We start from the raw sequence: 12439 nt of genomic DNA, 5'->3' as shown, positions 1-12439 counted from the left end.
TAAATCAGGAGAGTTTATTTAATTTTTTAAAGATTTATTTATTTATTGGAAAGGCAGAGTTACAGACAGGCAGAGGCAAGGAAAGATCTTCAATCTGCTGATTCACTCTCCAATTGGCCACAATGGTCAGAGCTGGGCCGATCTGAAGCCAGGAGCCAGGAGCTTCCTCCGGGTTTCCCACGTGAACGCAGGGGCCCAAAGACTTGGGCCATTTTCTATTGCTTTCCCAGGCCACAGCAGAGAGCTGGATCAGAAGAGGAGCAGCCGGGACTCGAGGAGCGCCCCTATGGGATGCCAGCACTGCAGGCGGCGGCTTTGCCCACTACACCAAAGCACTGGCCCCTAAATCAGGAGATTTTATGTGCTCTTCATAGAAATATATTAATCTTTCTAGTCCTGGCCACAAACAATACAAAAGTGTTGGGCCCAGATCGTCGGATCCCCAAACACCACCAGAGACTTGAACACACCGAAATGCAAAAGCAAGGTTTATATTGGAAGTACAAGCCGCCACAGGGACCCCTGTCTAACCAACTGCGCAGCGGAGGGCACGGGAGCCTCTTTTAAAGCAGGGTTACGTCATCGAGGAGTGTGGGGGAACAGTGGATTGGCTAGGGTCACCTCTGGAATTTCCTGATCAAACGCGATTGTTCCTGATTGGTTGGGACCCAGGGGATTTCATTACATGGTGAACGCTAGTGAGCTGTTCTGTTGTAAGTTTCAGTTCCCCCAGTGTGATGCTGTTTATACAGGAAGTCCGGCCTGCCTCTCTGAATGGAGGCACCTTTTTCAAAATGCAGTTACTTAGTTACTCGGCTCTTCAAAAAGCTAAAGAAATTCATTTGTTTTCCCAAGCCATTTGAAAATGTCTCTCTGTTTAGAGACTCCAAGACCTAAGGTGCATATAGATCCCAGTAGTCAAAATGTCACACAACAGCAAGGAAGCCAGTGAATGGGCCGCTGACCACACTCTGCTGAAATTCCTCATCAAAACAGGCTGGTAGTGCCTGCAGTGACAGCGATCTCAGTTTATTTAAGGCTCAGCTCATGAAAACCTTCCCCAGAGCTGCCGACTGTGAATGGATTTCTTGTACGGTTCTCTTGTAGCTTTCCAAACCTTAGCCTCTGGGCTCCAAAATGTTCTGCAGGAAGCACAAAGAGCTTAGAAGTGAGGCTTGTTCTTTGGTTATGGTTTGTTGTTGTTGTTCTTGTTTGCTTTTCTGTTTTGTTTTGCTTTGTTCCCGCCCTCTAAAACCTTTCAGAACCCAAGCTGCTGGCAAACTTTTGTTTCCTAGTCAAATTCCAGGAACCCAAAGTGATAATTAACAATTAGCATTGGCACCAAAATAAAGCACCAATATCTTTTGGCCACGAGGCAAAGACAACACATGAGGCATTTAGCATTGGTTAATGAATAATTATTAATTAATCAACTCTCAAATGAAGAGCCATCTTCAGTTTTGCCAGAGACTATTTACTTTCAAATTATTCCCTCATTACTAGTAACAACCAATTTAGGGGCTGTATTATGGCATCAATTTTATTAATGTCAGATTGGGAAGGCTATCATAACAATAAAACGGCATGCAGCTGTTAAAGGGCTTTCTCTATATGTATTAATAATGTATTTGTGGTAGATTTTAATATTCTGTATCTTCAGCTGAAGTGTTTTAAATATAGGACAGGCAAAAAGAGTAGCTAATAAAGAATCCATCACTCTTGCCTATTCCCATAATAGACTTAAGTAGCATCTCCCACATTTTGCAAAGATGTGTGTGCCTATAAACCATTGTTACTAAAATTTTATTGTTAGGCAATATTATTTATTGTCATTTGCCAACGTGCTCAATAAGAAACTTGGTAAGACACTTTTGTGTGATTTATGGGTCTCTTTGAAAAGGAGATAGGACAATATCTTTCTGTTTTCTCCAATTTGGTTCTGGGTAAAAGGTGAACAGTAAGCTGTTTCTTTTTTTTTTTTTTTCCTTTTTTTTTTTTTTTTTTTTTTTTTTTGACAGGCAGAGTGGACAGTGAGAGTGAGAGACAGAGAGAAAGGTCTTCCTTTGCCGTTGGTTCACCCTCCAATGGCTGCCACGGCCAGTGTGCTGCGGCCGGAGCACCAAGCTGATCCGATGGTACTTATCCTGGTCTCCCATGGGGTGCAGGGCCCAAGCACTTGGGTCATCCTCCACTGCACTCCCTGGCCACAGCAGAGAGCTGGCCTGGAAGAGGGGCAACTGGGACAGAATCCGGCGCCCCGACCGGGACTAGAACCCGGTGTGCTGGCGCCGCTAGGTGGAGGATTAGCCTAGTGAGCCGCGGCTACGGCTGGAGTAAGCTGTTTCAACAGTAGCTATCTCAGCTAATTAAGGGTTTTATTAGGCACACTCTTTTGAAGTTCTTGCTTTAATAGTGTAAAGTAAACTCTAGGAATAAATTCTCAGCTACAAGAAAAGCAGAGCAGGGATTGGCATTTGGCACAACAATTAAGACACCACTTGGGCCGGCGCTGTGGCGTATTGGGTAAAGCCACTGCCTCCAATGCCATCATCCTATAAGGGCATTGGTTCGAGTCCCGGCTGCTTTTCTTCCAACCTAGCTCTCTGCTATGGCCTGGGAAAGCAGTAGAAGATGGCCCAAGTCCTTGGGCCCCCTGCACCTGCATGGAAGACCCAGAGGAAGCTCCTGGCTCTTGGCTTCAGATGGGCACACCTCCCGTGGTTTCTGCCAACTGGGAAGTGAACCAGCAGATGGAAATCCTCTCTCTCTCTCTCCCTCTACCTCTCTACCTCTCTACCTCTCCTTCTCTCTCTGTGTAACTCTGACTTTCAAATAAATAAATAAGTCTTAAAAAAAAATAGAGTTAAAAAAAAAAAGACACCACTTGGGACTCCTGCATCCATATATCAGTGTGCCTGTGTTTGGGTTCTGGCTCCACTTTGGATTCCTACTTCCTGCTAATGCACACCCTGGGAGGCACAGATAATGGCTTAAGTAGTTGGGTTCCTGCCACCCATGTGAGACAACTGGATTGAGTTCCATGCTGCTGGCTTTGGCCTGGCCCAACCACAACTGTAGTCTCTGTCTTTCTGCCTCTCAAATAAATAAAATAAGAGTTAAAAAGAGAAGAAAATCAGAACAGAGAAAGCAACAAATACATGGGCTGTGTATATAAAATCAGCATGTAAAAATTTAGATACGCATAAAAGATAACTATAAAAGAACAATGTTCTTACAAAGACTTTCATCAGAAATCCTTAAAAAGGTAAACTTTTATTGTGTTCTTAACTGTGTACTTTAATGTTGACATGCAATTGACTGAACAGGAATATATGTCTTGCTCAAGAATGTAATTGGAACAGGTAGCAAGGGGAAGGCAGATGTTATAATCTAATTAGACCTAATTTAAAGTTCTGTGAGTGTGAGAAACTCATTTTGTAAACTCCATTCTTCACCTACAAAATGGGCTAATAAACAGTAATTATAGCATTCTCATGAGGATTAAACTACATAAAATACATAAAAAAACAAGTCTTAGAATATGTACTCGATTAGTATTATAAATATATCTGAAAGTACACTCTGGAAAGCTAAATAGGAACCCCTTATTCATACTCCCAGAAGAGTAGGTTCCTATGCAATTAGAATCTGGCACAGGCCAGACATGGTGCTGAATATTTCTAAGCTCTTTTTTTCTCAGAAATGTTTCTTTAGGATTCTACAGGTGGGAAGTTTTTCACGTATTCCTTATGAATTGAAATGCGAATGCAAAAGACATTGTGACACAGCAGGTTGAGCTGTCACTTGTGACACAGGAGTTCTCCTCCTCCAGTCCAGCTCCCCAATAATGTGCCTGGGAAGACACCAAAAGCATGTCACCCACATGAGAGACCTGGGTGGCCTTCTGGGATCCTGGCTTTGGCCTGGCCCAGCCCTAGCCTTTAAGGCCACTTGGGAGGTGAGTCAACAGATGGAAGATCTCTCTGTCTCTCCCTTCTTTCTCTGTCACTCTTCTTTCCAAATAAATAAAATAAATCTTTAAAAAATTAAAAATGAGGAAAGCAGGAAAAGAAAAAAAGAAGACTTTTTTTTATTTATTTGAGAGGTAGAGTTACAGACAGAGAGAGGAAGAGACAGAAAGAAAGGTCTTCCATTGGCTGGTTATCTCCCCAAAAGGCCATGATGACCAGAACTGGGCCAGTCCAAAGCCAGGAGCTTCTTTAAGGTCTTCCAAGCAAATGCAGGGGCCCAAGTGCTTGGGCCATCTTCCACTGCTTTCCCAGGCTGTTAGAAAAGAGCTGGGTTGGAAGAGGAGCATCTGGGACATGAACTGGTGCCTACATGGTATGCCAACGCTGCAAGCAGAGGCTTAGCCTATTATGTCACAGTGCCAGCCCCAAGATGAAACTATTTCAAGCTAATAAGAAGCAAAACAGGACAAAGTCTATAAGGCCCTGTGTTGAAATCTTTTTCAGTAAGCCTGTCCATGAGAAGAAATATGCCATACTTGTGAAAATGCAGTGAATATTGAGAAATACAGAAGTCTAAGCTTTGGAAGGTGATATTTACATTTGTAAAGCAACACACTAGACATATTTCTAAAAGAAGAATCTTCTCAATGCAGACATGAATAAGAGCATAATAAGGAGGTGTTGTGAATAAATTATAATAGGCTGATGCCTCCCCACTTCTGAATCCAAATGTTATTTTTCTCCCCAATTTTGCTTATATTTGCAGTTTACTGGTATGTTGTATTCTTTTTTTCTTCTTCTTCTTCTTTTTTAAATTTTTTGACAGGCAGAGTGGACAGTGAGAGAGAGAGACAGAAAGAAAGGTCTTCCTTTGCCTTTGGTTCACCCTCCAATGACCGCCATGGCCAGCGCGCTGCAGCCAGCGCACCGCGCTGAACCGAAGGCAGGAACCAGGTGCTTCTCCTGGTCTCCCATGGGGTGCAGGGCCCAAGCACTTGGGCCATCCTCCACTGCACTCCCTGGCCACAGCAGAGAGCTGGCCTGGAAGAGGGGCAACCGGGACAGAATCCGGCGCCCCAACCGGGACTAGAACCCGGTGTGCCGGCGCCGCAAGGCAGAGGATTAGCCTATAGAGCCGCGGTGCCGGCCATATGTTGTATTCTTATTACACTTGGGGGAGGAGGATTATCTTCTAACCTCTTAGATTCAGTACATGGAGGCCCTGCAAGTTAAACTGACAAAAAGATTAACAAGAGAAAAGGTTTATTTCATATAAGTGTGGAAAGCCTCATAGAAATTAAGTGAGACCCCAAAGAAGCGGTCAGATGGAGGAGGCTTTTATACCATTTTAACAAAGGGTGGCAAATTTGGGGCTAGTAACAAGAAAAGAGTGTTTTGAGCTTCTAAGGTTAGAAAGTTGTAGGAAAATAAATATATAGGGAAAAATGAATAGATGACACTTGTAAGCTTTTTTCGACTTTATTAGAAAGGAAGAGTGACAGAGAGAGGGAGAAAGACAGAGAGAAAGAAAACTTCCATCCACTGGCCACAATGGCTGGGGTTGGGCCAGAATGAAGCCAGGAGCCTGGAACTCCATCCAATCTCCCACGTGAATGGCATGGAGTCCAAGAACTTGGGCCATCCTCAGCTGCTGTCCCAGGTGCATTAGCAAGGAACTGGTTTGGAAGTAGAGCAGCCAGGACACCAACTAGAGCTCACATATGGGATGTCAGTGTCAGAGGCAGGGGCTAAATCCACTGTGCCACAACACTATCCCCCATGTAAACATTTTTGAGTAAGGTTTGGTTCATGTAGACTCATCTTGATCGTCAAATGCTGTGTTCTGTTTTTCCTGGACTGGGGAGTAGAAGGGATGACACCTTCACAAAAGTGGATTTGTGTTCTGCTTTCAGGTAGATGGAGGAGTGTTGCTGTTGATTCGTTCTGAGAGGATTCGTTCCTGAGAGGAGGAGCGTGGCGGGGGCAAGAGGCGCAGAGTCGCCACACAGTCCCCGGGAGTCGGGTGAAAGCAGGCCTGAGGCGAACAGCCCGCAGACTCGTTTATTTCAGTTGGTAAAACAGCTTATATAGCCAAGACAGCCAATCCGGTCAAGGGGCAGTTTATGCCCTAACCAATCACAGCCTGTTGCCAGGCAGGCTCCAAAGCCATCCAATCACAGCCTGTTGCCAGGCAGGCACCATTTGCCATGTAGTTTCCAAAGCCATCCAATCACAGCCTGTTGCCAGGCAGGCTCCGTTGCCAGGTGGGTTTCAAAGCCATTCCTGAGTAACTGATGCTCGCTTGCCAGCGGCCATCTTGGCATGGCCTTCTCATTCCACCACAGAGGAGCAGAAAGAACTCTTCTTGGTCCATTTCTCCTTTGTCTTTATTTTAAATAATCCTATGCAAAATGGCATATTTTGGGGGGGGGCATATTTTAATGCCCTTCATATGTCCATTATTGCTAATCTCCTCCTTCACATTCTTCTCTTTCTTCTCTCCCAAGCCTTGTTTTTTATCTGCTTCTTTCTTTCACATAGGTGTAAATATTTTTCAGATCATACATTTTCCATGAACATTTTGAATGCTCCTTGTATGTATGAATTTCAAAATTTTTGGACCAAAATAAACTTGTCTTCTAATTCCACTTTCCATCAACCTTTTAAAGTACCCTTGTTTAGGTCATCTCCTTTTCTGGGGGCTTCTCCTTTACTTCAAGCATTTTTCAATGGCTTCTTTCTAACACCTCTTCCCCTGACCCTTGCTGTGCCCTCCTCCTCTCTCCCTACTCTCCCCATAAGGTCCTGTTCCACATCACTTCTGTCCCTACAGGTCAAAGGTTTCAAAGGATAGCTTAGGAAAGCACTCTGGCATTCCTCAATCCCTTTAGTCTGAGTCACTAAAATGCTCTACTAGTATTACTCAAATAAAAGTTACTTTTGCAGAAGAACTTACATAGAATGATAAAAATCAGAAACTTTCTTTTGCCATAAATTCAGGAATTGTTATTTTATTATTATTATTATCTGTTTTGGCTACCAGAAAACTCTGAACAAATTTCTCACTCAAATGCAGGGACCAACTATAGAAGCTATGGTTGATTGTCTGGTATCAGTTTCCCCATTATCCTGTTCCCCGTATCAATTTCCTTTAGGTGTACTCATCACTTAGTACAGAATTGTTTCTCAGAGAAATCTGACTTCATCCCCAGTCATAAGGGACTCCCTCAACCTTCCATCCCTTCACACTGTGACTCCTCACATTCTTGTTTGCCATTTCCCTTGTGACCTTATTGATTCAAGTGAGTAGTATGTCACCCAAGTAGATCCAATCAGACTAAGTGGGAAAAATTAGATTTCAGGATTGGAAGTGAAGTTTCACCATCTCTCCTTCTATGAGAGTACTCCAAATGTTTGTGTAAAATGGAATTTTAAGTTTATTTTGGTCCAAAAACTTGAAATCAAGGCAGTTTTTTCATAATATGCATTTCCCATGAACTCTTTGAAGTATCCTCATGTGTGTAAAAATGCGTTGCTCTAAGTCATCTTACACACCATGACAAAACCCAGTCTCCACACAAAATTTACATAATGCAATAGTAGAGCTGAGAGATGCAAAGACACCAGTTCTTCATGACATTGTTGAGCCCTCAACCATCTTGCAGTTTATTCTACCTTCAGACTTCTTGAATGGTGAAAGGATCAGTTTTTCCCTGCAGCAGATGTGGCCAAATTTTTTATGAAATGTGCAAAAGGTAAATATTTTAGATTTCTTTTTTTAAAGATGTATTTATTTATTTGAAAGTCAGAGTTATACAGAGAGAGGAGAGGCGAGAAAGAGAGAGAGAGAGAGAGAGAGGTCTTCCATCCGATGGTTCACTCCCCAAATGGCCGTAACGGCTGGAGCTGTGCAGTTCTGAAGCCAGGAGCCAGGAGCTTCTTCCAGGTCTCCCACGTGGGTGCAGGGGCCCAAGGACTTGGACCATCTTCTACTGCTTTCCCAGGCCATAGCAGAGAGCCGGAGAGGAAGTGGAGCAGGCGGGTCTCCAACCAGCGCCCATATGGGATGCCAGGGCTTCAAGCCAGGGCGTTAACCCACTGAGCCACAGTGCCGGCCCCAATGTTTTAAATTTCACAGGTCATATAATCTTTGTTCAACTCTGCTGTTGTAATGGAAAACAGACAACATGTAAATGTGGAAAATATGTAAATGAATGAGCTTATGAGTGTTTCAATAAAATTTTATTAACAAAATCAGAGTCTGGGTGGATCTGAACTGATTCAGGGATTGTGTAATTTCAGTTAAGTTGACAGATCAGCTCACTTTGGCGTGGATACATTAAGTTCATGAGCTGGAGTCCACACCTATCCCCACCCTCATATAATCCTATCATCAACTGGATGACCCCTCTCCAAGATGCACCTCCCTTCACCCAGGACCTGGGGGTAGGGTAGTACTATGTAACCACTCCCCATTTCACAGCTAAAAAGAAGCCCCTGACAGGGGAGAGCTCGCTCTCGCTCTCTCTCTCTCTCTCTCTCTCTATCTCTATCTCTCCACCTCATGGATCCAGGATGGGCAGAGCAGGATAAGAAATTCCCATTACTTTCCTGGCCCACTCTCCCTAAAGGAAGCCCTTGTGTGCCTGTGTATTCCTCTCTCTTTCTAAATAAACCTTACCATGCTGCACGCTGTGTTTGTGCCTGTGCTTAAAATTCTTCCCTAAGTAAAAGGCAGAGCCTGGGATACTAATTTTGACCCAACCTAGCCCACAGCAACTTCAGACACCTGAATGTATTACAATATCCTGCTAATGATTTAAAATATTTTTGAAAATTAATCACTATTGTTTTTTGTTTCATTGTAAATATGACAAATTATTTTGAATCTTTCTTGGAAATATAAAAGGAAACATTAAGTTGTTAAAAGTCAGACCAACTAACAGAATACGTAACTATTACTTCTTCCTACTGAATGTTCAATGGTTCTCTGTCAATTCAATTGACTTTTTGTTCATAGCCAAGACTCTTTGATCTTAAAATGAGTGCTCTTTCAACTTCTCATCCTTGTCAGGCACTGTTCTACTTCTCCAGGACTTTGAAAATCTCTTACTAGAATCTAATGATTTCCAAACTCAGCTTCAACTTTTCTTTTGAGCTCCAGATTCACTTCTCCAAAGTTTAGTTACCTACTTTTTATGTCTTGGAAGCACTTCAAAATAAACTTATTCTATGGTCACCTCAAGCATCCAATTGCTCCAGTCAAAACTGAAAATATTAAGTTGAGACTTTTTCAACACTTTCCTCCACTAACTCAAAAACACGTTTTCTCGATTTTTTTCCCCCAATTTCTTCCCAATATGCCCACCTCTTTCCATGTCTTCTGCCCCAATCCTACTCCCAGCTAATAAAGTTCTGGCCTGGACTGCTAGGATTATATACCAATTCATCTGTCACCTTTTCTTATCCCTTCCAACCTGCTCTCAGCAGGAGTAGTCTTTTCAAACACAAATTTGATCTTAAAAGCTCCTTGTTTAAAACCCTTCCTTTGTTGGCTTTATTGCTCTTAGCCCACCCCCTTAATCTGTGTGCTTTAACCTCCTGGCTTCTCCATCCCTTACATGTTCCATGTTCTTTCTCATTTCAGGGCCTTTGCCTATGCCTCTAGGAATGCTAAAAGTGGGAGAACGGCAGGGAGTCACAATGATTGACTGATTCTTTGATTCAGCAAATCCCTGACATTACAACCATTTAATCAGTGTTTATTGGGTGTTTTGTGTCTTCTCTCCTATTTTCCATCTCACCTTTCTTTTCTTCTTAAGGCTGTTTGTTGAGTAACTAACGAAAGGCACTATTAGTTTATCACTTTGCAATGGTGGATGGCATTGGTATCTGATCGGACTTGAATCCCCTAGAGTACATGCTGTTAACTGTGGTAAAGAGAAATACTAACGTTACTCTTAAAACTAATATTTGTTGAGTATAAGATGCTAGATCCTGTGCTGAGTCCACTGACTAATACAGCCCTCATGAGAATCCTAGTGTGTTAACATTATTCAGGACTGCTGAACTGAGGTAGCACTACAGCTAGCTGGTCCAACATGGTCTAATCAGTGCACTGAAGGAGTCATTTGCTTCTCCAGTAGAGAAGACTCTTGATGATGGCCAGGGTTGTCCAGAGGGGTCTGTTCCACATTCCCAAATGCCCACCCACACCTTCCCAGAAGTCCATAGAAACCGCAGTCTGAATGCTGACCAGCCTGATGCCTGCCTTTTCTATCAGGCCCAGCAATTTCTGTCTATTTTTTCTAATAAACTATGCTAAAACAGCCTTCTTGTCTGCGTGTTCATCAGCCACACACTTCATCATATATAGATAGAACAAGTTCCCAGGGTTCAAATCAGCAGTAACAAATCTCCTTTTTGTCCAATTGTGTTTCACCACAACCCTGCACTTCATCAGACTGAACATAAAACATACAGAACTCTCTCCTTTGGATCTTCATATTGTAAGGCCGTGATGTCAAGTGAAACATGTATTAAATAGATGTGTTTGATCTTCTCTTGTTAATCTGTCTTTTCATTTAGGAATTTAAGCCATGAACCGTGCGATGGGTACAAAGCCTATTTTCCCTGCACTAGCAAGTGTCAGAAATATGACACAATTCCCTTCAGCCTGGCAGTTGTACTCACACCCTTACCCACTGTGCTCTATTGCTTTAGAAGCATCATTATGTGCTTTGGGAGGCAGGCAGGACTACAGAAAGAGATTTCTTTTTCTTTTCTTTTTTTTTTTTTTTTTTTAAGATTTCACATAAGGAAGACCTGGTGTTGTGATTTCCTAGGTCTCAAGGAAGACACAAAAGACATACCCTGGAAATTCCAAGGTCATCAGAAAAAAAGCAATGGGCAGCTCACTTTGGGACAGATGGGACAATGAAAAGTCCCATTCTGCACTCAAACAAAGCAAAACACAGGGATACTCTGCACCCATGGTGTATTCAACAGGAAAGATGGTTCTTAGCTATGCAGAGCAACACACACTCTTTAGTATAATAAGATGGTTTTCTTTGAACACTGTCAGAGCTGGACAGTTGGGATCCTAGACTGCCCACGAGACAGTGCAGTGGGAGTCACAGTTCTCTCTCATCTGGACAGTAAATGACCCACCACATTGCCCTACTTCTCTGTTCCCCTATGAATCTACTCCCAACAGGAAGAACCCACATGATTTATTCCTCAAAGGATGGAGGGGACAATCATAAGTGACCTCCTCTTGTCAAAGGGATACTTGAAATCACCATGCATTAAGGTCACCGCCTGTGTTAGAGACAGCCGTAATTCTCTGCAGAAAGGAGGTGAAATTATTAAAAAGACAGGTCAAAGGATAAAATGGAGTAAGTAGATGAGTGGAGATTTGTGGGTGAAACATTGATGCCAATGTTTCCATTTTCCCATCATTGCTGTCAGGAAGGAGTGGCTCCTTTGTTCATGTAAATGACAGGCTTTTAAGAGGTGACCTCAGCCATTAATTTTAAACAAAAGCCTCTCTTCAGTTCATCCCTGTGGATCAAGCTGCTTCCCTGAAAAGGCAAAAAATAGAACTGATTTTCCTTGTTTTAAAGGGTTGTCTCTTCCCTCTTACTAGGATTGAGGAGTAAAGTTTTGCTTTTTTTTTTTTTTTTTTTAAAGGGAAAAGGAATTTGCTATATCTTGCTCCTGGAGTCTTCAAATATTTGATAAGTAATGATGCATTTGTTTTCAGTTCATTATTTCAATTTTTTCGCCAGATTCTATCTATGCACCTGTGTCTCATTCAGGACCAGGAAGGAGAAGATGCCATGATGGTCACATGGAAGTAAAATACCATGAAACTCCCAGAAAGCCTTATGTGTGCTAAAACTCCACCCTGCGGGTGTATTCCACTAAGGCACCACCCCCCGATCCCATAAAAGAGGCAGATAACATGGGAGAGGCCGTATTTTGCTGGTGACCCTTCTCAGGCCTCCTCCTCCCCCTCTCTCCCTTCATAGCCAACTCTCTGGCCCACTCATGACTTGTATTTCTCTGGGTGGGGTGGCCCACATCCTCGCATGAATGCATGTTTACACGCTCTGTGCATGGCAATTATGCCTGAGCTTTGAATTCTTACCTCTGCATGGGCAAGAACCTGCAGTAAAGATTAAGATACATGGGCCCATAATAATCCCACTTCATTTATGCCTGGGGTCCAGTGAGCACCATTTGCAGCGATGACCTGAGCTTCTGGGAACTCAGCTCCTATGGTCATTCTTTCTACCTCTAAGTCAAAATATGACTATTTCCAATGGTCCCCGAGAAGACAAACCCAAGTCAATTTAACACTTTCATCTAGAATTCTCTCCCTCCTGGCTGATAATGAAATTCAGAATACATTCTCTCAAAATATGGCACCTGGTAATTTTTTTAAAAAGATTTATTTTATTAAT

The sequence above is a fragment of the Oryctolagus cuniculus genome, chromosome 13 (genome assembly GCF_051225735.1).
Source record: "Oryctolagus cuniculus isolate XC-2025 breed Fujian yellow rabbit chromosome 13, ASM5122573v1, whole genome shotgun sequence".
Classification (NCBI taxonomy): Eukaryota; Metazoa; Chordata; class Mammalia; order Lagomorpha; family Leporidae; genus Oryctolagus; species Oryctolagus cuniculus.
Note: the sequence above shows the minus strand (reverse complement) of the source record.